Source organism: Dendrobates tinctorius, unplaced genomic scaffold (assembly GCF_039654945.1).
Source record: "Dendrobates tinctorius isolate UK_male_01 unplaced genomic scaffold, ASM3965494v1 ptg000011l, whole genome shotgun sequence".
Classification (NCBI taxonomy): domain Eukaryota; kingdom Metazoa; phylum Chordata; class Amphibia; order Anura; family Dendrobatidae; genus Dendrobates; species Dendrobates tinctorius.
In genome coordinates this window covers 88,903,643-88,927,439 of record NW_027361679.1, presented here as the reverse complement: position 1 = coordinate 88,927,439, position 23,797 = coordinate 88,903,643, and the positions used below count along the sequence as shown (strand labels likewise).

General features: G+C 44.4%; 1 protein-coding gene across 4 annotated transcripts in view; it reads left to right on the top strand.

The window, feature by feature from the left end:
* The window catches only part of LOC141048660 (la-related protein 6-like), a 124,876-nt gene that overhangs the window by 8,904 nt on the left and 92,175 nt on the right, over positions 1 to 23,797 (top strand). The window contains exons 2-3 of one of the 4 annotated variants that reach the window (XM_073544475.1): positions 12,496 to 12,650; positions 20,909 to 21,062. The exons of 1 other annotated variant lie outside the window; for it this stretch is intronic. The gene's annotated coding sequence lies outside the window, so the exon portion shown is untranslated. The remainder of the gene's footprint in view (positions 1 to 12,495; positions 12,651 to 20,908; positions 21,063 to 23,797) is intronic. 2 more of the 4 variants (XM_073544466.1, XM_073544485.1) reach the window with 2 other exon arrangements.

Genomic DNA, 23,797 nt, shown 5'->3' with positions numbered 1-23,797 from the left:
TGTTTGGTTGACAGCGGCTCACAGGTGACCACGATGCCTGAAACATACTTTTGATGACATTTCCCTGAAGCTATGCGGCCTAAATGGGGCCCGGTGGTAAAGTTGATGGCTGCTTATCCCTTACCCATCCCGGTCACAGGAGTGGTCTGGATGCAAATAGTCTGTGGTAAAGACCTGGGTCGGAAGGGCGTGGTGCTAACTGCCGGAGACGCAGGTAACAGACATGCTGTCACTCTAGGGATCAACGTACTGAAGAATACAGAAGTCTTGTCATCAATGAGTCCCCAGATGTTTTCCTGAAACAGTGGAGCCCTCGCACTCCCCAGAGGAGAGTGCTCCAGCAGCTAATTCGAATGACCCAAGCTCAAGAAACCTCTAGTGACTGGAAGATGTTGGTGAAAGTGATCGTTCCAGCTGCAGCCAACCTGTTTCTGCTGCCGGGCCAGACCGTGCTTACTCTGCCTGTCCGGGCTTGTACCCCTCTGGAAGGAGTTGAGATTCAGATAGGGCGAGCTTTTATGGAGCAACTACCTCCAAGGATCCTCGTTGTGTGGACCTTAGCTACTGTGCAAGGCGGGACGGTCCCAGTGCGATGTGTTAACCTGGGAGAAGATAATCTCACGTTCCCACCCCGGAGTGAAGTTGCGCAATTTTGAGCATGCCGGAGGAGCTGATACCACCACATGCCATACAATTAACATTGAAACAGGGAGATCCTTGGAGCGTAGCTGTAGACACGACTTCAGTACCAGAACCTCAGCACCTATGGGAGAGACGCTGTAGTCTGGAGCAAAACGGGCTGAATTAACAGAACTTACACCAGAACAGGTCCAGCAGGTAGAAGCTTCATTAGGGCGATGCAGGATGTGTTTGCACGTCACGAGGACTATTTTGGCTGCAGTACGGCAATCGCCCATGAGATTCCAACTGGAAATGCCGCGCCCATAAGAGAACGATGCCAACAAATCCCACCACAAATGTACCAAGAAGTGAAGGGGATGCTGACACAGATGCTACAGATTGGTGTTATTCGGGAGAGTCACAGCCCGTTGGCTGCTCCCATTGTGCTGGCATGAAAGAAAGATACAACTTTTACGTTTCTGTGTGGACTATTATAAACTGAATTCCGGCACTGTGTGAGATTCATATCTGCTACTAAGGATTGAGGAATCATTGTCTGCACTGGGAAGCGCAAAATACTTCTCATCGTTGGATGTAGCCAGTGGCTATTGGCAAGTACCCATGTCTGAGCACGACAGAGCGAAGATGGCCTTTATACTCTACACGGCTGATTGCGCATGATGTAATATCCCGTCAATGGGCATTAAGGCTCAGGGCATATGGACGGGAAAGTACATCAAATCTCAGAAAGGGTTTAAGGATAGACGTGATTGTGGCATGTTTGAAAGCAGAAGGGAAGGTGCCAGAAGTTAGTGATAGTTTGAAGAGGTGGGTTAGGGATGGGATAAGAGTGGTGGTGAGGTTGGGGAGGAGGTGGGATGGGATGGGGTCGAGTGCACATGTGGTGAGGTGCGATTTGGAGAGGAGACAATTACGCTCCCCTTCAGTGATGTTGTAGAGTGAGGTTATGAGATTTGGGAATTTGTCTGGTATACAAAGGGGTTGTGGTGGTTAAACAATGAAGACTTGCCTTGTTTGGTAGAGCTTGCCAGTGGTAGAATAGAGTCAGTGTGTCGGTGTCTGGCGGTGCACAGGTTGCTGGACAGGGGTGACATTTGAGGAGGACAGGGATGAAAAAGTAAGTAGATGGTCGGATAGAGGGAGAGGGGAGGTGGTGAAGTTAGATAGAGAGCAGAGACGGGTGAAGACCAGATCTAATGTATGTCAATCTGTGTGGGTGGCTGATGAGGACCACTGAGCAAGTCCAAAGGATGAAGTAAGGGACAGGAGTTTGGAGGCTGTTGAGTGATGGGTATCAGTGGGAATGTTGACATCAACCATGATGGTGGGGATGTCAGTTGAAAGAAAGTGAAGAAGCAAGGTAGAGATTTGGTCAATAAAGGCAGTGGCCAGGCCCGGAGGTTTGTATATGATGGCTACTTGGAGGTTGGAGGGAGAGTAGATGCGGACAGAGTGGACTTCAAAAGAGGGGAGGATTAGGGAGAGAATCACTGGGATTGGGTTAAAGGTGCAGTTAGAAAGGAGAAGACACACTCCTCCACCGTGTAGGTTGACGGGGCGAGTGGTGTGGGTGAAGTGGAGACCGCCGTAACACAGCACAGCAGGGGAGGCAGTGTCGGAGGGTGTCAGCCATGTTTCTGTGAGGCCGAGGAAGGCAAGATTGCAAGAAAGAAAGAGGTCATGAATCACATGAAACTTATTGCCGATTGAGCTGGCATTCCAGAGTGCTCCAGAGAGGGAGAGGGGGATGTCAGCAGAGAGGGTCAGGTGGGGAGGAAAGAGCCAAAGGGAGTTGATTATTAGTTTAGAGGGTGCTGGGGTTTGGAAATAGTGAAGGAGAGTGAGGATTAATGGAGCAAACACTGTGAGGGCATATGTAAATGGGTCGCCCTCGCACACCCAGGGCAGCGGGGGTACTCGGTACCGGGCCGGTGTCAAGGCGGGAATGTGTGTCAGCAGCGGTGACCCGGTCCGTGGCCCTGGGTGCCCAATATCAATGGCGGTGACGTTAATGGTGTAAAAGTTTATATAAATAGTTCGTGACACCACCCATGGTGTTTGGCAAGTAAGATGGTAAGCCAACGCTGCATACAGATCTGCTGGGACTGATGGTGTGGTGCAGCAGAGATGGTATAGCTCCCCACAGGTGGAGCTGTAGTCCCAGGGCAGTGTAGGTGCAATGGATGAGGAGAGGCGCAGAATGGTATGGAGGCTGGTACTCAGGTGTAGTGGTGCTGGAATAACTGGAGGACACAAGAGCATGCGGTTCCAAAGCTTTACTCACTGTTTGCAGTTCACTCAACTGCCTGCCTCCATACTGTGTTCTCCAGGTCGGGGCTCCAGCCAACCTCCAGGCAGGATAGGAATCTCCCTTCCACACTCCGCCAACATGTACCTTACTGAACGACTCCTCCAATGTGCCTTTAGGTGCGAAGCACTCCAGTACTTAGTTACCCTGGAATGCCTCTCTCTAGGTGTTCCTAGTCTTTACTTGTATGACAGACAGCTGTAGCCTGCTTCGGGGACTCCTCACTGCGTCTCGGCTCTCTATTTAGTTGCTGTTGTGTCCCAAGTCTATGATGGGAGCAAGGCGTTAGCGGCTCACTACTCCTCCGGTGTCTGTTGCCGGACATAAAGATCCAATCAACCTCGGGGACCGGGCCCCGGCCTTTGCGCTCTCTGGACTGGAAAGGTTCTCTTTCTTCAACCAGCTTCCCAACGTCCTTCTATTCTCCTTCGTTCCGATCTGTTCTATCTTTCTTATGGAAGGTTAGGTTATCAGTGTCTTTCTCGTGCCAGCAGCCCAGATCACTGGGACCTGCTGCAGCACGTCCCTCAGACACCCATCTTCTCTCTTCTCTAACCAACTAACCTCTAACTCTCACTCTTCCCACTCTTTTATATCATCTCACTCCACCCGCCTCCCAGCACATCTCGTGTTACGAAGCAGGGTTCCACGAGGTGTGCTCTGCTAACCCCCAGCCTGAAGCTGTTAGGTGGCCCCACTGAACTATCCTGTGTGTGGAATGCAGGTGTGGAGCGTGGTCAGGAGTTCCCACCTTACCTGGATGGTGGGGTACTACACCTTAGGAGAAGGTGCAGTACCTCTGTGGCGACTGAAGCCTCAGGGGCGCCACATAAACATGGTGAAGGAGTAAGATGGGTTAATAGAAAAGCCAGGTCCAAGTAATAAGTGCTTACTCGGCAGACATACCCAAGAGACAGTTACATAGTGTGGGGTCCTGTTATGATTGAGTCACCGGAGGAGGAAAAAACAAAAACACAAGCTAAGTCCAGAAAACCGGAGAGGTTGGTAGCTAGTGGATTGCAGACCCCTGATCCTATTCACCACAACTAACAGTAGCCGTGGGGGGTTCCTATGGAGCCCTAGACCCCTCGTCACAGCCGGAGAGCAACATAAGCCTAAAGAAAGAAAGGGGAAATCTAAACTGCCCCAGAGCAGACCCCAAAGCAATAGACAGCCCCCAACATGTTTTGTCGTTGAAAACAGATGAAAACGCAGACAGAAAGACAGGTTGAGCAAACAATGGGGCCCAACTAACTAGATAGGAAAGGACAGAAAAGATGCTGGCTGCAATCACGCAAAAAACCCTGCCAAAAATAATGTCCAACACGTCTGATAGAAAAGGCCCTGAAGTCACTAGACTTCAAAATCTCTATATCAGCACTCAGGTATATTCTGAAGACAGAGCAAAGAGATCAGCTGATCAGAGACAAAAATGGAGTCCAGCCCGTCCCAACCAGGGCAGGCTGAACACAAACACTAAGTAAACAGACAAAATCTCATGGAAAATTAGCAGAGCAAAAACTTTAGCTTTTAGTAGACAGGAACTAAACTGGATGCCAGAGCTCAGAGTAGAAAGGATCACCAGCAACCCAGCAGGGCATCGGCTGCCTTATATCCACTCAGAAATTCCGGATGTCCAATCACACTCCACCTGTTCAGATGACAGGTTCTTCCCATCCAGATCAATTTCACTACCTCCTTTCACCAGCAGAGGGAGTTCATCAGACATCAGAGGTGAAGGAGAAAATGAACTCATAACAGGGTCCTGACTCCTGCTGTTGAAATAACTACAGCTTCTCGATACTTTAGCTTCAGTGATGATCATGAGTAAGACTGTTTAGTTGAAACGCGTAGACCGTTCCTACTGGTGTGCTCGGTGTTTGCTATTCACATATTTTTTTAAAGCACATATATATTTTCAAGTTGTCCAATAAAATTTTGAAAAGCTGCAACCGCCTTTGTCCTGAGCTGGATCACAGTTTTTTTTTTTCTTTTTTTTTCACCCTTTTCCGGTTTGTGGGAACTGGTTTGGGATAAATTACCAATTGGCTAGCACACTAGGGGAGGTTAGATTATCAAAGTCACCGGGCCTGGCTATATCCATATGCTGTGAAACCTTGCACAAGATAACATCTCTAGTGGCTCCAGCATGGATATACAGCAGTAAGTATTGAGTACAATGCAACAATTGAATTTAGAAAAGATTCATCAGTCACTGTTATATACCATTAAACAGAATGTTGCAGGATGACAAACAGCAGAGGAGATTTTACCATTAAAGGGAATGTTGCAGAATGACAAATGGCAGAGGAGGATAGGCTAGTCTTTAGGTTAGACCTGACTTACCTCCCTAAGGTGGTTACAAAATTTCATAGAGCTCAGGAAATGGTGTTGCCATCATCCTGTCCTAACCCAAGCAACCAGAAGGAGGAAAAACTACATACCTTAGATGTTAGGAGGTGCCTTCTGCGTTATCTAGAAGTGTCAGAGCCCTGGAGAAAGCAGAGGGCCCGGTTTGTGTCCTTTCAGGGGTCATGGAAGGGCCTTAGAGTGTCTAAGAAAACTATAGTAAGGTGGGATAGAGGCACCATAAAACTAGCCTATGTCAGTGCAGGTAGGGCCGTTCCACAAGAGCCTTTGCAACATCCTGGGTGGAAAGAGCAAATTATTCCATCGACCAGATTTGTAAGGCAGCCACATGGTCCTCTCCGTTAACCTTCTTCAAACACTATAGGACTTGTTTGCCTCCTCTGACCTCATATTTGGGAGAAGGGTTTTACATGCTGTGGTCCCTCCTTAAAAATATAAGTTTCTGAAATTCTCTTGGGGTGCCGTCATGGGTGAATGAAAAACACGGGTATTACTTACCGGTAATGTGTTTTTTCATAATCCATGACGGCACCCTTATATTCCCTCTCTATTTAACCAATCCTTTTGGTTCAGTGAATCTTCGTTGTTAGACACTCCCTTATGTGTGTGGAGTCAGATTCCTGTCCCTGAAGGGTGGATCCCCTCTAGTGGTGCCGTCATGGGTTATGAAAAAACACATTACCTGCAAGTAATACCTGTGTTTCCTTAAAATGAACCAGATGTTGGTCACACAGCGCTTTTCGATGCCTTTTGGCTGACTAGACAATTGTACCAACCGCACTCAGCCATTGTTATACTCTGTTTGCCATTTGTTTACTTTTGGGGCCCCACTCAAAAAAGTGTGGGCTACCTCCTCCGCCTCTTCCACCTACACTGCCATGTCCACTCCCACTTCTTCCTCCACCTCCTGGTCAAGGTGGTTGTTCCTATTCAAATTAGTTTGCAGGGCAATTATCCTGCTCTTACCCCCACGTTATTTCCTTTTTTTTCAGTTGCTTACCCCATCCTACCCTCATTTTACAGCCCAAAAGTTTGGGTCCCCATTGGCTTCTGTTAGTTGTCAGCTGGTCTTATTCTGCTGGGAACGGCCCAATAATAATGGAACTTCCCAGCCTATTACTATACACTGCCTGACAAAAGTTATGTCACTTATCCATGTTATGTAAATAAAAGCTTATAACCTGACGTTAAATTCATCCATTGGTTGTATAAATTATTCTTTTGAAAGCTGAAACCCTCCAAAATGTGGTTTCAGTTAAGAAAATAAATTGGCCTCAGTGCAGAAATATTGATCATTTAATGGACACGGAATAGTCAGATTTTGGCAACACAAAAGTTTTGTCGCCTGGTCATATAATGCACCCAATCCTAGTTTACATCCTCACCTGTGCTCAGTAAATGATCGGTTAATTAGTGGGTGTGTATAAAAAGAAACCCAGCACCCCCCCAGACCTTCACTTGAGCTGCAACTTGAGCTCTGACAACATGCCAAAAATCCACCCTTCGACCAAAGCCTGGATTATCAAGAAGCTGAAGACCAGATCTACTGCAGAGGTGGCTGGCACCTTTAATGTGTCTCAGCGTCAAGTACAAAGAATTAAAAAAAAAAGATTTGAAGAGACTAGAGATGTGCTTGACAAGCCCAGGTCTGGCAGACTGCACAAGACAACTGCTTTGTTTGGTTAGAAAATCCAAACCAAGCCCCTCTTCACTGTAGCAGAGCTCAAACAGGCCTGGTCACCTCAAGTCCCTGTGTCAACTAGAACAGTTTGTAGGATTCTGTTGAGAAATGGCCTCCATGGTCGAATCAGTGCCCAGAAGCCAGCACTAAACAGAAGGCAAATAAACTGTGTGGCATTTGCAAAGTCCCACAGCCTGCTAAACAGATGGACGCTGGAAAAGTGGCAGAAGGTGGATTTCTCTGATGAATCTTCAGTAGAATTACACCGCAACTGCCACAAATACTGCAGGAGACCTACTGGAGCCCATATGGATCCAAAATACACCCAGAAAAGTTAAATTTGGTGGTGGAAAGATCATGGTCTGGGGTTACATTCAGCATGGGGGTGTGCGAAACATTTGCAAGGTGGAAGGCAATATCAATAGCCTAAAATATAAAAGTATTAGCTACCTTGTTATGATTGGGTCACCGAGGAGGAAAGCAAGACCAAGCTAAGCCACAGAAAACCAGAGAGGTTGGTAAATAAGTGCATTGCCGACCCCTGATTCTATCCACACAACTAGCAGTAGCCGTGGAGCGTACCTACGATGATCATAGATGCCTCGACACAGCCGGAGAACTAAATGAGCCTAAAGCAAGAAAGGGGAAATCTAAACTGCCCCAGAGCAGACCCCAAAGGAACAGATGGCCCCCAAACATATTGTCAGTGAGACAAGATGAAAACACAAACGCAGGTAGGAAAATAGACTGAGCAAACGATGGGGCCCACACTAACTAGACAGGAAAGGAAAGACTCTGTTTGCAATCACGCAAAAAACCCTGCAAAAAATGCCCAACACGTCTGATAGAAAAATACTGAAGTCACTAGACTTCGCCCACTATATCAGCACTCTGGCCTCTTTTTGCTCCGCTTTCAGAATATACCAATCTGATAAGGGACAAAAACAAACTGGCACAAGCAGTAACATAAGGAAGGAAATTCAGCACAGCCCCAGCCGGAGCTGGCTGACCACACAAAACTGAAATGGACAAAACCAGATCAAACGTGAACAATAGCTAAAGAACACTGAGCTGAGCTTGCAGGGACTGAGGTCGAAAATAAGACCTCAAGAGGCAGGAAAAAAATCACCAGCAGGGATAGAGGGAGTCGGCTGTCTTAAATCCAGTCAGAAACTCCAGATCTCCAGTCATCCTCCTCATTATCATGTGTCAGGCCTCTGTTAATTAGAGCAGCTCCATTACCTCCAGTAACCACCAGAGGGAGCCCGGAAAGAGAGCTCGCAACCCCTCTGTCAATATAACCAGCTCCACTACCTTCACTAGTAACCAGAGGTAGGCCAGAAAGCGACACTACCTCTTATATTCCAAATCATAAAAGGGGTCAAATTCTGCAGCAGGATGGTGCTCCATCTCCTACATCCATCTCTACAACAAAGTTCCTCCAGGCAAAAAAGATCAAGGTGCTCAAGGACTGACCAGCCCAGTCACCAGACATGAACATCATTGAGCATCTTTGGGGTAGGATGAAAGGGCAAGCTTGGAAGGCAAAACCAAAGAATCTAGATGAACTCTGGGAGGCATGTTAGACTGCATTATTTGCTATTCCTGATGACTTCATTAATAAATTGTATGAATCATTATTGAACCGCATGGATGTAGTCCTTCAAGCTCATGGAAGTCACACAAAATATTAAATATGACTCTAATAGCACCACAACTTCATTCACCAATGTTATGCAACATATATTTGTATTTTAAGTTAATTATTTGTTTGAATATCACATTACTTTCTGTGGCCGACAAAATTTTTGGTCAGATTTTGGCAAGACATTCTGTGTCCATTAAATGATCAATATTTCTGCATTGATGGCAATTTATTTTCTTAACTTAAACCACATTTCGGAGGGTTTCAGCTTTCAAAATTTATGCAACCAATGGATTTAACGCCAGGTTATAAGCTTTTATTTACATAACATGGATAAGCGACATAACTTCTGTCAGGGAGTGTAAGCTCACAGCTCTCTGATTTGCCTTTGCGGGTTATTAAAAATGGAAGGGTGGGGACCCTAAATAAAATTACATGAGGTCCCCCCTAGTTTTAATAACCAGCTTCTGATGTCACTGCCTGCAAGACATGACCGCAAGTGACCTATAGAGCCTCTTTCTTAGTGCAATGCTCTAAAGGTTGGACTTGAAAACTGCTGGACATTGTGGGCACACAGAGGAATACGTCGGCACTTTAGGAATTCTCTTTTAACCCCTTTCTGCCGTACTAGTGTAGGGAAGGTGACCGGACGGACCTATCGGTATAGAGAAGGAAAGGTTTGCACAGTTCAGATAGTTGTCAGTTACTACAGTGGGGAAACAGCTAGGAAAGTGTAGTGGACGTGCAGTACCTGGTTTGACCATTAGAGGGCAGGGAGGAGTGTGAGCAAAGGACTTGATATCAGCTTAGGGCTTAGGAAACCGTTGGTCATGGGGGGGCGGAGTTACAGGGAACCAGGAAAGGTATAAATACTGAGGGAGGGTTCCAGAAAGTTCCAGTCCCCAGGGGGAGCTCAGGTGACAGGAGGACAATGACAGTCTGTGCGCTCTGAGGAGAACCAAACCAGGGGGACTGAGGAGAGAGAACATCAGGGGGGTGGTCCTGACAGGAAGAATCGCAGTGGAGATGAGACACTGGGTGTGGGACACCGTATTTGACATGACGCCTAATCAGTAAAATTGCTGTTGGTTTACGGGCCTAAGGTCGGCCACAGTGACGGACCTGTCGGGAGCGTCAAACAGTGAAGAAGGGACGGTACGTGTATGTACGTCCCTAGTGTAACATACGGTGTGTGAAGCGGCCCTGGAAACGGTGGGCCGTGAGGTAAAGAGAAGTGCGCAGTGCTGCAGAGGCCGTCGGGTGGACGGCGAGTGGAATAAACTTGGACCTGTTGCACCCAGAAACTGCCTCTATCTTGTCTCTGTTTTGTCTCTGCGCGGTCTATCGAGGGACCACCCCCCCCAGTCCGGCCCACGACTCTACACTATCTCGTCCCTGTGCCCTGGGATTTAATTCCCATGGACTGGATAGTACGTCATAGCTTTAGCGGCGCTCCCGGGGGGGAGCACCGCTGATCACGGCCGGGTGTCAGCTGATGATCACAGCTGACACCCAACACTATATGCCAGGGGCGGTCACGGACCACCCCCGGGACATTAACCCTTGGCACACTGCGATCAAACATGATAGCAGTGTACAGGGGGCATAGGGAAGCATCGGGCATGGAGGGGGCTCCCTGCGTGCTTCCCTGAGACCCTCAGCTGTCCCGAGGGACTCCTCCCTACAGGCCCCCGGATCCATGATGTCCACGGGGGCCTTCGGGGTACTGCAGGGAGGCAGCTTTCTCAGTGCCTGCAGAGAGCAGGTGCTGAGAAAGCCTCCTCAGTGCCTGTCAGATCGTTGATCTGACACAGTCCAATGCAAAGTGTCAGATCAGCGATCTGACACTTTACAGTGATGTCCCCCCGGGACAATATAATAAAGTAAAAAAAAAAAAAAAAAAAAAAAAAAAAATCTTATATAAAGATGTTAAAAAGAAATCATAAATAAATAAAAAAAATTCCCTAATTCTTTTTTGTAAATAAAAAAAAAATACACATTTAGTAAAAATTATAATGATTTAACAGTGTTTAGGTTAGTTTTTCTGTATTCAGTTATTGTGTTTTAATTGTATTATATGTATGTTCACATTTTTGTTTACTCTATTAAGTGGGAGTAGGTGTCAGTAACTAGGAAGTGTGTTCACACCTGTGAGTGTATTTAGTTCGTCCTTCCTGTTACCTGACTCCAGGACCCGTTGAAGCGCAGTTGGTGTGAAACAGCCGTTGTCCACAGTTCACACATCTCCCCCGAGCCTATGCTTTTTATCTGAAAATAAATTCAGTTCTTCAGTACGGTGAATGCCATCCCTTTTGTTCTATTTCATACAATGTAGTTATGCATGTTTTTCTCTGGATTGAGCACCCGTTCTGTGGGTAGCTGGCGTGCAGCCCAGGTGTATGTTTGTACCGCACAATAGTGTACATCAAGGTGGCGGCAGTGGTACCAAATTTTCTTCTTTCTTTTTGGACGTTTCCAAGTTTAGGCACGTCAGAGGCTCTCCAAATGCGACATGACACCCGCAGACCTGAAGTAATTTTTTTTGTGAAAAGAAGTTAAATGTTCATTTTATTTTTTTTTAAAACATTCAAAATATTCCTGTGAAGCACCTGAAGGGTTAATAAACTTCTTGAATGTGGTTTTGAATACAGTCAGGGGTGCAGTTTTTAGAATGGTGTCACTTTTGAGTATTTTCTATCATATAGACCCCTCAAAGTAACTTCAAATGTGATGTGGTCCCTAAAAAAAAAAAATGGTGTTGTAAAAATGAGAAATCACTGGTCAATTTTTAACCTTTATAACTTCCTACCAAAAAAAAAATTTTGGTTCCACAATTGTGCTGATGTAAAGTAAACATGTGTGAAATGTTAGTTAAGTTTTTTGTGTGCCATATCTCTGTGATTTAAGGGCATAAAATTGCAAAATTTTCAAAATTTTTGCCAAATTTCATTTTTTTCCACAAATAAACGCAAGTTATATGAATGAAATTTTACCCCTAACATGAAGTACAATATGTCACGAGAAAACAATGTCAGAATCACCGGGATCCATGGAAGCGTTCCAGAGTTATTACCTGAAAGGGACAGTGGTCAGAATTGTAAAAATTGGCCCGGTCATTAATGTGCAAACCACCCTTGGGGGTAAAGGGGTTGTTAAATGGGTGAAAAGGGGAATGTATGGAGGAGTCTTTATTCAAATAAACTTTTTTTTTTTTTTTTTTCTTTTTTTGATTACCGGGTTAGTAATGGGGTGTGTGATAGAAGTCTCTCCATTACTAAACCTTAGGCTTGATGGCAGCTGATATCAACCCTAAAACTTATTACACAAATTGCCACTGTACTAGAGCAAGAGTAGAGGCTAAGTGTCAGAATTGGTGCATCTAATGGATGCGCCATTTCTGAGGCAGATGAGGCCTGGTCTTATTAGGCTGGGAAGAAGCCAGTATCCATGGACCTTCAGTGGAGTATTCCCTTTCCATTAAAGGAGGGACTCCACTGCATTTTTTTAAGGGTCCCCCAATTTTTTAATAACTAGCAAAGACAAAACCGACACCTGGTGGCTGATTTTAATAGGCTGGGAAGGATCATGGATGTTGGACCCTTCCCAGCATAAGATCAGCTCACAGCTTTCTGCTTTCCCTTGGCTAGCTAATAAAAATAGAAGGGATTGCACATTGTTTTATTTATTAACAAGTACAGTAATATAGACATGCAAGGCACTGCTCCACTTGAACCTCTGCCTCCTGATTTTAAGTTTTTTTTTTTTTTTTATTTTAAGTAATTTTCCTGTATACATTTTGTTTGCAGGGCAATTTTCCTGCTTTTAACCCCATTTTGAATCCTTTTTCAGCCCCCCTAGTGCTTACTACGGCCATTTTACAGGACCAAAGTTCGGGTCCCCTTTGACTTTTATGGGCTTTCTGGTACCTGAATCAAACTTTGGATTAAAGTTGTCGAACTCCAACACCCACTGGTCCGCTCATTCCTCGCCACTTTACAAGACCGGTAACTTTTTTTTTTTTCTGTCATTTTTCAGGATATGATGCTATGTGAGGGCTTAGTTTTTGTGCCCTGTGCTGACATTTTGGTATACATACAATGTTGCGGCAGTCAAAAAGAATTTGGCATTTCAATTTATTTTCTCAATATTCCGTTTAACTAATCTAATTTTTTATATTTTGATGGGTCTTTTACGAATGCAGTTATGCCAAATGTTTTTATTTTTCTTATTTTGAAAAACATTATTTTTCAGTTTATACTGTATTTGCTAGTCTCCATAAGGGACTTGAAGCTGCGATCATCTCATTGCTTTTACTTTACATAGCAGTGCTACGTATAGGCAGAATCACAATCTCCTATGAATACCATTTAAATGTTGGCTTTAACTGGAGAATCATCATGACAAGCATGGGGGTCTTCAGCAGGCTCCTGGCAGGCTACCGGCTCCCCAAGATCACATCACGGGAGTGCTGAAGGGAGCGTGGAATGAAGTTGTCCCCCTGCTGGCATGTGTTAAATGCTGTCAGGTTAACCGCTTCAAACAGAGCTCTACTCCACTTGTGGTTAATGGAGGCAGAAGATGGCTGATTAAGGCTAGGTTCACATTAGCGTTTGAATCCGCAGTGTATCGCCCACATGCAAAACGCATGTTTATGCAGCTTTTTTTATCCTCATTATCTTATGCATGACGGAAAAAAACGCTACGTATGCATGCATTTGTATGCATTTGCGTTGTTTATACGCATGCGTTCGATGTGACACCAGACACCCAATGGGTGTTTTTTAATGGGATTTCTGTATATAAACACACTGCACAGATGACATCCTCGTCTTTTGCTGCTGTATCCAGCTTCAAGATGGATCTCAGTGTGGAGAGCTTCCTTGTTCATCTTGATTTGTCATTGAAATTGTCTCTTGCCTTTGGTTTTGCTTGTGAAGAAGAAAGACGGAGAAGACGTCGACGCTATTGGCAACACCCCATCGTTTAAGTCCAAAAGAGCCGTGGAGCCTACCACTCCTTGTATACTGAGCTGTGTGACAACCCGGAGAAGTTTTTTGAGTACATGAGAATGTCGGAACAGAGCTTCAATGACTTGCTGCTACATGTCCGAAGATCCATCACCAGGCAGGACACACAGCTACTTCGAGCAATTCCTGCTGAGGAACGTCTGTTGGTGACCCGGAGGTAAGTAATTTTGAAAAACAAACACATGTTGTTGTAGTTATTGTTATAAAAGCCATGTACTTAGTTTTTGTTTCCATTTTCTGTCCGGCAGATTGCTGGCTACCGGAGAGACCTTATCTCTAAATTTTCAATTACTGATTGGAGTGTCCACGCTTTCTGGGATTGTTGGAGACACCTGCTGTGCTTTGTGAAGTTCTGCATGAAGAATTCCTCCCCCAACCCACAACTGAACTCTGGCTGGAAAATGCTGCAAAATTCCAGGACATTTTGTAATTTTCCTAACTGCTTGGGGGCTGTGGACGGCAAACTCATTCGGATTATGAAATCTGCTGAAAGTGGATCCGAGTATTTCAATTACAAAAAATACTTTTCCATTGTTCTCATGCCAATTACAGATGCTGACTGTCAATCTGTCGCCATGGACATTGGTTCATTTGGATGAGGAAATGACTCAGACTTTCAAAAACTCTGACATGGGCCAATGTTTGTATGGGAATAATTTCAATTTTCCACAGCCACGACTTCCGAACACTGAAGGACCGCAAATGCTGTTTGTTGGGGATGAGGCGTTTCAAATGTGTGCCAACCTCATAAAATTGTACTCAAGTCGGGACTTGAATCACACCAAAAGGATTTACAACTACTGACTGACCAGGGCATGCAGAACGGTGGAGTGTGCCTTTTGGATTGCTGGAATCTAAATGGCGCATTTTGGGAACAGCCTTCAATCTAAAAATTGAGACAATTGTTGAGGTTGTGAAAGCATGTGTTGTTCTGCACAATTACATTCTGGCAAAAGAGCGACCCAACTTAGAACTTGAGGAACCTGTTAATACCACATTGCAGGATTACCAAGATCACCCTCTGAGGACAACAGTGTAAGTTGCCCAAATGAGGGATAAATTTGCTGCCTACTTTGTTTCGGATTTTGGACGTGTGGAACAAGGAGGTGGAATAAGATTCTGCAGGTGAACAACTGGCTACGTCGATGGTGCCGTCAGCAACGATTTGGATTTATGGATCACGGATTGAATTACCTTTACGATGGATTACTTGCTAGAGATGGGGTGCACCTTACGAAGACTGGAAAACATGTATTTGGAAGTCGCCTTGCTACACTTGTAAGGAGAGCTTTAAACTAGAACAACATGGGAAGGGAAGCAAAAGACCAGAAAAAGCCAAACACCTGACAAATGCTATTGAGAACTCTACTATTAGAAGTGGAAAGGAAGAAAAAAGACAAAAGAATCTAATTAATACAAATATTGGAGAAAGAGAAACCAATTACAAACTAAAATGTTTCTATACTAATGCACAAAGCATGGGCAACAAACAAGGAGAATTGGAACTACTAACACAGGAAAAGAAATATGATGTCATTGGAATCACTGAAACTTGGTGGGACAATACAGATGATTGGAATACAAGACTAGAAGGATACAACTTATTTGCAAGAAACAGACTTGATAAACGAGGAGGAGGTGTCGCATTGTATGTTAGAAACGTGTATATCTGCACAGAGATTGAAGCTTCAGAGACTGGGAGTTCTGTGGAAACTGTTTGGGTAAGAATACAAGGACAGAACAATGGAAAGGACACCATTGTAGGCATTTACTACAGGCCACCTGTGCAAGCTGAAGATATGGATGAACTCTTTATGCATCAAATGGCCAAGTTCTCCAAAAAATATGACATAGTTGTCATGGGAGATTTCAACTATCCAGACATTTGTTGGGAGTCTCTCTCAGGCAAAACTAACAGGTCAAGGAAATTCTTATCCTCTCTTGCTGACAACTTTATCTTCCAAAAGGTAGGGGAGAAAACAAGGGGAACTGCTACCTTGGATCTAATCCTTATAAACAGGGAGGAAATGGTTGAGGAGGTAAAAGTGGCTGGGATCCTAGGAGGTAGCGACCATGCTATTTTAGAATTTTGGATAACTAGAGGAGGAAGACCTGTGAAGACTCAGATGTCAAGGTTAGATTTCAGAAAGGCAGATTTTAAGGAATTCAGAAAGAGAATTGGAGGGATCCAATGGCTGGATATCCTTAAAGACAAAAATGTCCAGGAAGGATGGGAAATCTTGAAAAATGAAATTCTCAAAGCACAATTGTTAATAATTCCGAAAAGAGGGAAGAATAGGAAGCATTTAAGGAAGCCAGGATGTATGAACACAGAACTTAAGCACATGCTAAAAAGGAAGAAGAAAATGTTTATAAAATGGAAAGAGGGAGGCATATCTAAAGAAGAATATAATGCTGTCTGCAGAACCTGCAGGGCACAAATCAGATTAGCTAAAGCGGACAATGAATTGAGGCTTGCAAGAGATGTCAAAAGCAATAATAAAGGATTTTGGGGATATGTCAAAAGTAAAAGAAAAGTCAAAGATGCTATAGGATGTTTACAGGATGAAAATGATGAAATGGTAAGACAGGATGTTGAGAAGGCCAAACTTTTAAATTCCTATTTTGCATCTGTTTTCTCTCAGAAAGGAAATGTAACATCAACTGTTCTTCACTGTCCTATTAAGGGAATATAAAAATCCAGGATATCTATAAACAGAAATATAGTGAGGAAACACTTAGCTAACCTTAATGAATTCAAGTCTCCAGGTCCAGTTGAATTACACCCCAGAGTACTGAAGGAGATAGCAGAAGAAATTTTTGAACCCCTCTCCATAATCTTTGAAAATTCTTGGAGAACAGGAGAAGTCCCAGAAGACTGGAGAAGAGCAAATGTTGTTCCTATCTTCAAAAAGGGGAGGAAGGTGGACCCAGGCAACTATGGGCCGGTGAGTCTGACTTCTATACCTGGGAAGATCTTTGAGCAAATTATTAAACAACATGTATGTCAGTACCTGGATAAGAATGAAGTGATTAAACAGAGTCAGCATGGGTTTGTAACTAATAAGTCATGTCAGACTAACTTAATTTCCTTCTATGACGGAATCACTGATTGGGTGGATCAAGGAAATGCTGTAGATATAGTATATCTTGACTTCAGCAAAGCACTTGACAAAGTATCTCATACAATCCTTATTGAAAAAATGACTAAGTATGGAATGGACAAGGCAACTGTTAGGTGGATTCATAACTGGCTTAGTGATTGGACCCAAAGAGTGGTCGTAAATGGCTGCACATCCAGCTGGAAGAATGTCTCAAGTGGGGTACCACAGGGCTCTATCCTGGGCCCTGTATTGTTCAACATCTTTATCAACGATTTAGATGAAGGAATTGAGGGTAAACTGATTAAATTTGCTGATGACACAAAGCTAGGAGGGATAGCTAATACTAGAGAAGAGAGAGGATTCAAAAAGATATAAATAAACTGGAGCAGTGGGCAGCAACTAACAGAATGGTTTTTAACAGGGAAAAATGCAAAGTACTACATCTGGGCAATAAAAATGAAAAAAACATATACAGAATGGGATGAATAGGGCTAAGCAACAGCACATGTGAAAAAGACTTGGGTATACTAATAGATCACAGACTGAATATGAGTCAACAGTGTGATGCAGCAGCAAAAAAGGCAAATGCAATTCTAGGATGTATTAACAGAAGCATACAGTCTAGATCACGTGAAGTCATTATTTCCCTCTTCTCCTCTTTGGTCAAACCTCATCTGGAATATTGTGTCCAGTTTTGGCCACCACATTTTAAAAAAGACATCAACAAACTGGAGCAAGTTCAGAAAAGAGCAACCAGAATGGTGACCGGTCTGCAAACCCTGTCTTATGAGGAAAGGTTGCAGGATTTGGGAATGTTTCGTTTGCAAAAGAGAAGACTGAGAGGAGACTTAATAGCTGTCTACAAATATCTCAAGGGCCGTCACATTGTAGAAGGATCAACTTTATTCTCATTTGCACAAGGAAAGACTAGAAGCAATGGGATGAAACTGAATGGCAGGAGACACAGATTAGATATTAGAAAAAACTTTTTGACAGAGTGATCAATGAGTGGAACAAGCTGCCACGAGAAGTGGTGAGTTCTCCTTCAATGGATGTCTTCAAACAGGCTGGACAGACATCTGACTGGGATGATTTAGCGAATCCTGCTTTGAGCAAGGGGTTGGACCAGATGGCCCAGGAGGTCCCTTCCAACTCTGCGATTCTATGATTTCTATGATTTGGAATGGCAAGAAGAAATGGTTTAAGCCGCGAAGTTAAATGGACCTGTAATGTTTGCTGACTTTAATAATAAACAACTTTACTGTAACACCCATTAATACTTCACTCAACAATACACATGTTTAAAGAGATAAAGAAACAGGTATTGTGAATCAAAATAATTTTTATTAACAAACATAACAACAAGAGGAAATTTGACAAATAAATAAGAAATAAAAAGGCTTTATTTTTGGGATCTGCAGGAGGGAGTTACATTGTGGACCCTGGGGGGTGTTGGGCTGCGAAGGTAGGCTAGGAGTGGTTGGGGAAGTTGTTACAGGGGAAGTGGCAATCAATTGGAGGATTGGGTCAGAAGCATTGGCAGAGGACACATTGGGGGAAGAGGACACATTAGGAGTGGAAGTGAAAACAACTTCCTGGACATGTTCAGTTTAAAGTACGCATGCGTTTCGAATGCATGCATATGCATGTCCTTGCGTACCAATGCGTTCCCATAAACAGTAATGCGTTTTTTGACACACTCATGTGCATGCCTGCGCATATTTGATGAATTTTTGATGCCTCAAAGCATGCAACATATTGCATTCACCATGCCCCACCGCACAACGCGAAATGATGCATGCGTACGCATCCACATGCGAACACACGCAAACGCATGTCCCTGCGTACACCAAGTTAAAGATATGTACGCATGACGCATGCTGATCTATGTGTATCAAATGCTGCGCACAGATAGGCATATGCTAAACCAGCCTCAATCAGTTGTTTTTGGTATGCTAGTATTAACATGTACCTTTTTGTAAAATAGATTCTACAAATGCTTACCTCAGTTTACAAATTTTTTACCATCGCTTACAAATAATGAGGTAAATAAACTTGCCAAGTACTCAGTGTGCATGTGGCTTAACAGCTTCCCAAAATCGTGAAAATCTTGTGGTAGATTGACTCACTCGGCTGTACACAGAGGTAGATAGGTCGCCCCTCACACCCAGGGCAGCGGGGGTACCCGGTACTGGGCCGGTGTCAGGGGAATGTGTAACAGCAGCGGTGACCCGGTCCATGGCCCTGGGCGCCCAATATCAATGGCGGTGATGTTAATGGTGTTAAATAGTTTATATGGATAGTTCGTGACGCCACCCGTGGTGTTTGGCAAGTAAGATGTTGAGCCAACGCTGCATGCAGATCCACTGGGACTGATGGTGTGGTGCAGCAAAGATGGTGTAGCTCCCCACAGGTGGAGCTTGTAGTCCCAGGGCAGTGTAGGTGTAATGGATGAGGAGAGGCGCAGAATGGTATAGATGCTGGTTCCCAGATGTAGCGGTGCTGAAGGTGTTAGCGGTGAATGAATGGAGGACACCAGGGCTTGCAGTTTCAAAGCTTTACTCACAGTTCGTGGTACCCACTGGTGCCTGCCTCCGTGCCATGTCCTCCGGGGTAGAGACTCAATCAACCTCCCGGGCAAGTCGGGGTTCTCCTCTCCAACACTCCACCAACATGTGCCTTTCTTGAACGACTCCTCTATTGCGTCTTTAGTGTGAAGAACTCCAGTACCGTGGTTACTCTGATGTTCCTCCTGTCAGATGTGCCTAACAACTCTACTTGTATGACAGACAGCTGTAGCCTCTATCGGGGACTCCTCTCAGAGTCCTGGCTCGCGAATCGGTTCCTGTTGTGTCCCAAGTCTTGGATGGGAGTAGTGCATTTACAGCCAACTACTCCACCGGTGTCTGCTGCAGAACCATAAGTGTCCATACAACCTCGGGGACTGGGCCCTGGCCTTGTGCTGAGAACCTATAGGCAGGGTACTCTCTCAACCCACAACTCCTCTGTTCTCCTACTCCTTCGTTCCGCTCTGTTCCTTCTCTCTTATGGAAGCTTAGGTTGCAGGTCCACATCTTTCTCCTTCTCTTCTCTCTCCCGTGCCAGCTGGCTCAGATCACTGAGGCAGCTGCAGCACTCTTTCTAAACTGAACTCAAACTAACTTCAGAACTGAACTCTTCTTTCTCTGGGACTCACCCCAGACTGACCTTCTGTCAGCCTGACCTTCTGTCAGCCTGACCTACAATTCTCTACTTTCCCCATCTTTTATACGAACTCCACCCACCTCCCAGCAGATCTCGTGTTACGAAGCAGGGTTCCACGAAGGGTGCTCTGCTACCCCCAGCCTGAAGCTGCTAGGTGAACCTACTCAACTATCCTGTGTGTGGGATACAGGTGTTGGAGTGAGGAAAGGAGTTCCCAACTTACCTAGTCGGTGGGGTACTACACCTTAGGAGAAGGTGCAGTACCTCTGTGGCAACTGAGCCTCAGGGGCACCACATAGATATGGGAACACTGTGTCTTTTTAAGAATGTCCTTGGTTTAATAGGTGCAGCATAAACCAAGCTGAAATAAAAATAAACCTGGCCCTCTGGGCAAAAATAATGAAACAAAATGGTAGCACACTCCTTCTGCTAGTTGGGATCAGCTTGCTCAGAGTTAGCAGGACCCACGTTTCAGGTATAAGCCAAACACAACACTTCTCTGGAGTGTTCCTCTCCAGACACTGAACACCCACTGCCTCTGGAGGCCAGCCACTTTAGCCCCAGACTACACCCTGAGGTGGAGAGAAGATGGTCAACCTCACACCCGCTCTATGGTTGTCCACAAAATACTCTTTAAATAAATTGGCTGTTAACTCCTTCAGTGTGCTAAAGAAAAAAAACTTCTGGGTTTTTAGATCACTGAAGCCATGAGCCTCAGCGAAACATATCTCCCCTACAGCACCTTGCCGGTGACTGTCACAGCCTGAACATGACCAAAAACAATTGGGTTAGGTCACTTTCAGTGTTATCACACCTTCAACAACAATTGAGGATAGTAGGATTGTTTATGTAATAAGGGGTATGATGCCAAACTTAATATTGGTCAGATGGATGATGCTATCCATGCTATGTTCCATCTCTCTGTAGAAAGGTAAAATCGTGAAAGGAAACAGGACAACAATATCTCCCTCTTGGAATCTATAGGGATAAAGATATCCTGAAAGTTGAGGATCGCAGAAACTTCTAAAAGACCTAGGACATACCATGACCAGCCTCCCCCATGTGAAATCACCAAGGCGAGGTATGTGGGTGTAATCTTGGTCTCCTAAAAAAGCAGAGTATTGATTCTTGTCATTTGTCAGTCCTGGAAGGTACAGCTTGCTGTGGTACTGTCTGTTTTTTAACCCTTTTCTGCCATTGGACGTACTATCCCGTCCATGTGCCCTGGGACTTAATTCCCAAGGATGGGATAGTACGTCATAGTAATCAGCGGCGCTGATGGGCTACGTTGCTCCGAGGGTCTCCTCTCTGCTGGCCCCCGGATCCAATATGGCTGCGGAGAGGCGGCTTCCATAGTGCCTGCTGAGAAAGGTGTAAACGCACCCCCCAAAAGAAATTCATGAAATGCTGGTTTTTGTTCATTCTGCGTCCAAAAAATCGGAATAAAAAGTGATCAAAAGTCATGTGCCTGAAAATGGTACCAATAAAAACTTCAACTCGTCCCACAAAAAATAAGACCTCACATGACTCAGTAGGTCAAAATATGGAAAAATTATGGCTCTCAAAATGTGGTGATGCAGAAACTTTTTTTTACAATAAAAAGTGTCTTTTAGCGTGCGACAGCTGCCAAACATAAAAACCCGCCATAAATAGTAAATCAAACCCCCCTTTATCACCCCCTTAGTTGGGGAAAAATAATAAAAAGTATTTATTTCCATTTTCCCATTAGGGTTAGGGCTAGGGTAAGGCTGTATGCACACGATGCGGATTCTGCTGTGGATTTTTCTACGCAGATTTGGCTAAATCAAATGACCTGCATTTCACCTGCGGATTTAGTGTGGATTAGCCTGCGGTTTTCCCCTGCGTTTTGACACCTGGTAATGGAGCAGGTGTCAAACCGCTGCAGATTCCGCACAAAGAAGTGACATGCTGCGGATTTAAAACCGCAGTAAATCCGCGTAGAAAAATCAGCAGCATGTGCACTGAGTTTTTCATTTGCCATTGAATATAAAGATACTGTACAATGCAGCAGAAACTGCTGCAGATCCGCAGAGACAAATCTGCTGTGAATCCGCAGCAGAATCCGCAACGTGTGCACACCTCCTTAGGGTTAGGGCAGAGATTAGGGTTAGGGGTGTGTTGGGGTTAGGGTTGAAATTAGAATTGAGGGGGTTTCCACTGTTTGGGCACATGAGGTGCTCTCCAAACGTAGCATGGCTTCTGATCTCAATTCCAGCCAATTCTGCGTTCAAAAAGTCAAACGGTGCTCCTTCCCTTCCAAGCTCTGCCATGCACCCAAACAGTGGTTTATCTCCACATATGGGGTATCAGCCTACTCAGAACAAATTGCACAACATATTTTGGGGTACAATTTCTCCTGTTACCATTGGGAAAATAAAAAAATGGGGGCAAAAATATCATTTTTGTGGAAAAAAAATCAGATTTTTTATTTTTATGGCTCTACGTTATAAACTTTTGTGAAGCACTTGGGGGCTCAAAGTGCTCAAAACACATCTATATATGTTCCCTTGGGGGTCTAGTTTCCAAAATGGGGTCACTTGTGGGGGGTTTCCACAGTTAAGGCACATCAGGGGCTCTCCAAAGGCAACATGACACCCGCAGACCATTCCATCAATGTCTGCATTCCAAGATGTCACTACTTCCCTTCCGAGCCCTGACGTGTGCCCATACAGTAGTTTTCTCCCACATATGGGATATCAGCGTACTCAGGATAAATTGTACAACAACTTTTGGGGTCCAATTTCTCCTGTTACCCTTGGTAAGATAAAACATTTGGGGACTAAAAGATCATGTCTATGGAAAAAATGATTTTTTTATTTTCATGCCTGTGCGTTATAAACATCTGTGAAGCACTTGGAGGGGTTCAAAGTTCTCACTACATACCTAGATAAGTTCCTTGGGGGGTCTAGTTTCCAAAATGGTGTCATTTGTGGGGGTTTCTACTGTTTTGGCACATCAGGGGCTTTCCAAACGCAACATGGCATCCGATCTCAATTCCAGCCAAAAAAGTCAAATGGCGCTGCTTCCCTTCTGAGCTCTGACATGCGCCCAAATAGTCGTTTACCCTACATATGGTGTATCCTCATATTCAGACAAATTGCACAATAACTTTTGGGGTCCTGTTACCCTTGGGAAAATAAAAATTTGGGGTGAAAAGATCATTTTTGTGGAGAAATGATTTTTTTAATTGTACGGCTGTACGTTATAAACTTCTGTGAAGCCCTTGGGGGTTCAAAGTTCTCACCACATATCTAGATAAGTTCCTTGGGGGGTCTAGTTTACAAAATGGGGTCACTTGTGGGGGGTTTCCACTGTTTAGGCACATCAGGGTCGGTCTCTCCAAATGTGGCATGGCGTCCGATCTCAATTCCAGCCAATTTTGCGTCGAAAAAGTAAAACGGCACTCCTTCCCTTCTGAGCTCTGCCATGCGCTGAAAAAATGGTATCAGCATACTCAGAACAAATTGCACAATAACTTTTGCAGTCCAATTTCTCCATTTACCCTTGGTAAAATAAAAAAAAATTGGACCTGAAGTAATTTTTTTGTGAAAAAAAGTTAAATGTTCATTTTTTTTAAACATTCAAAAAATTCCTGTGAAGCACCTGAAGGGTTAATAAACTTCTTGAATGTGGTTTTGAGCACCTTGAGGGGTGCAGTTTTTAGAATGGTGTCACTTTTGGGTATTTTCTATCATATAGACCCCTCAAAGTGACTTCAAATGTGATGTGGTTCCTAAAAATAAAATGGTGTTGTAGAAATGAGAAATCGCTGGTCAACTTTTAGCCCTTATAACT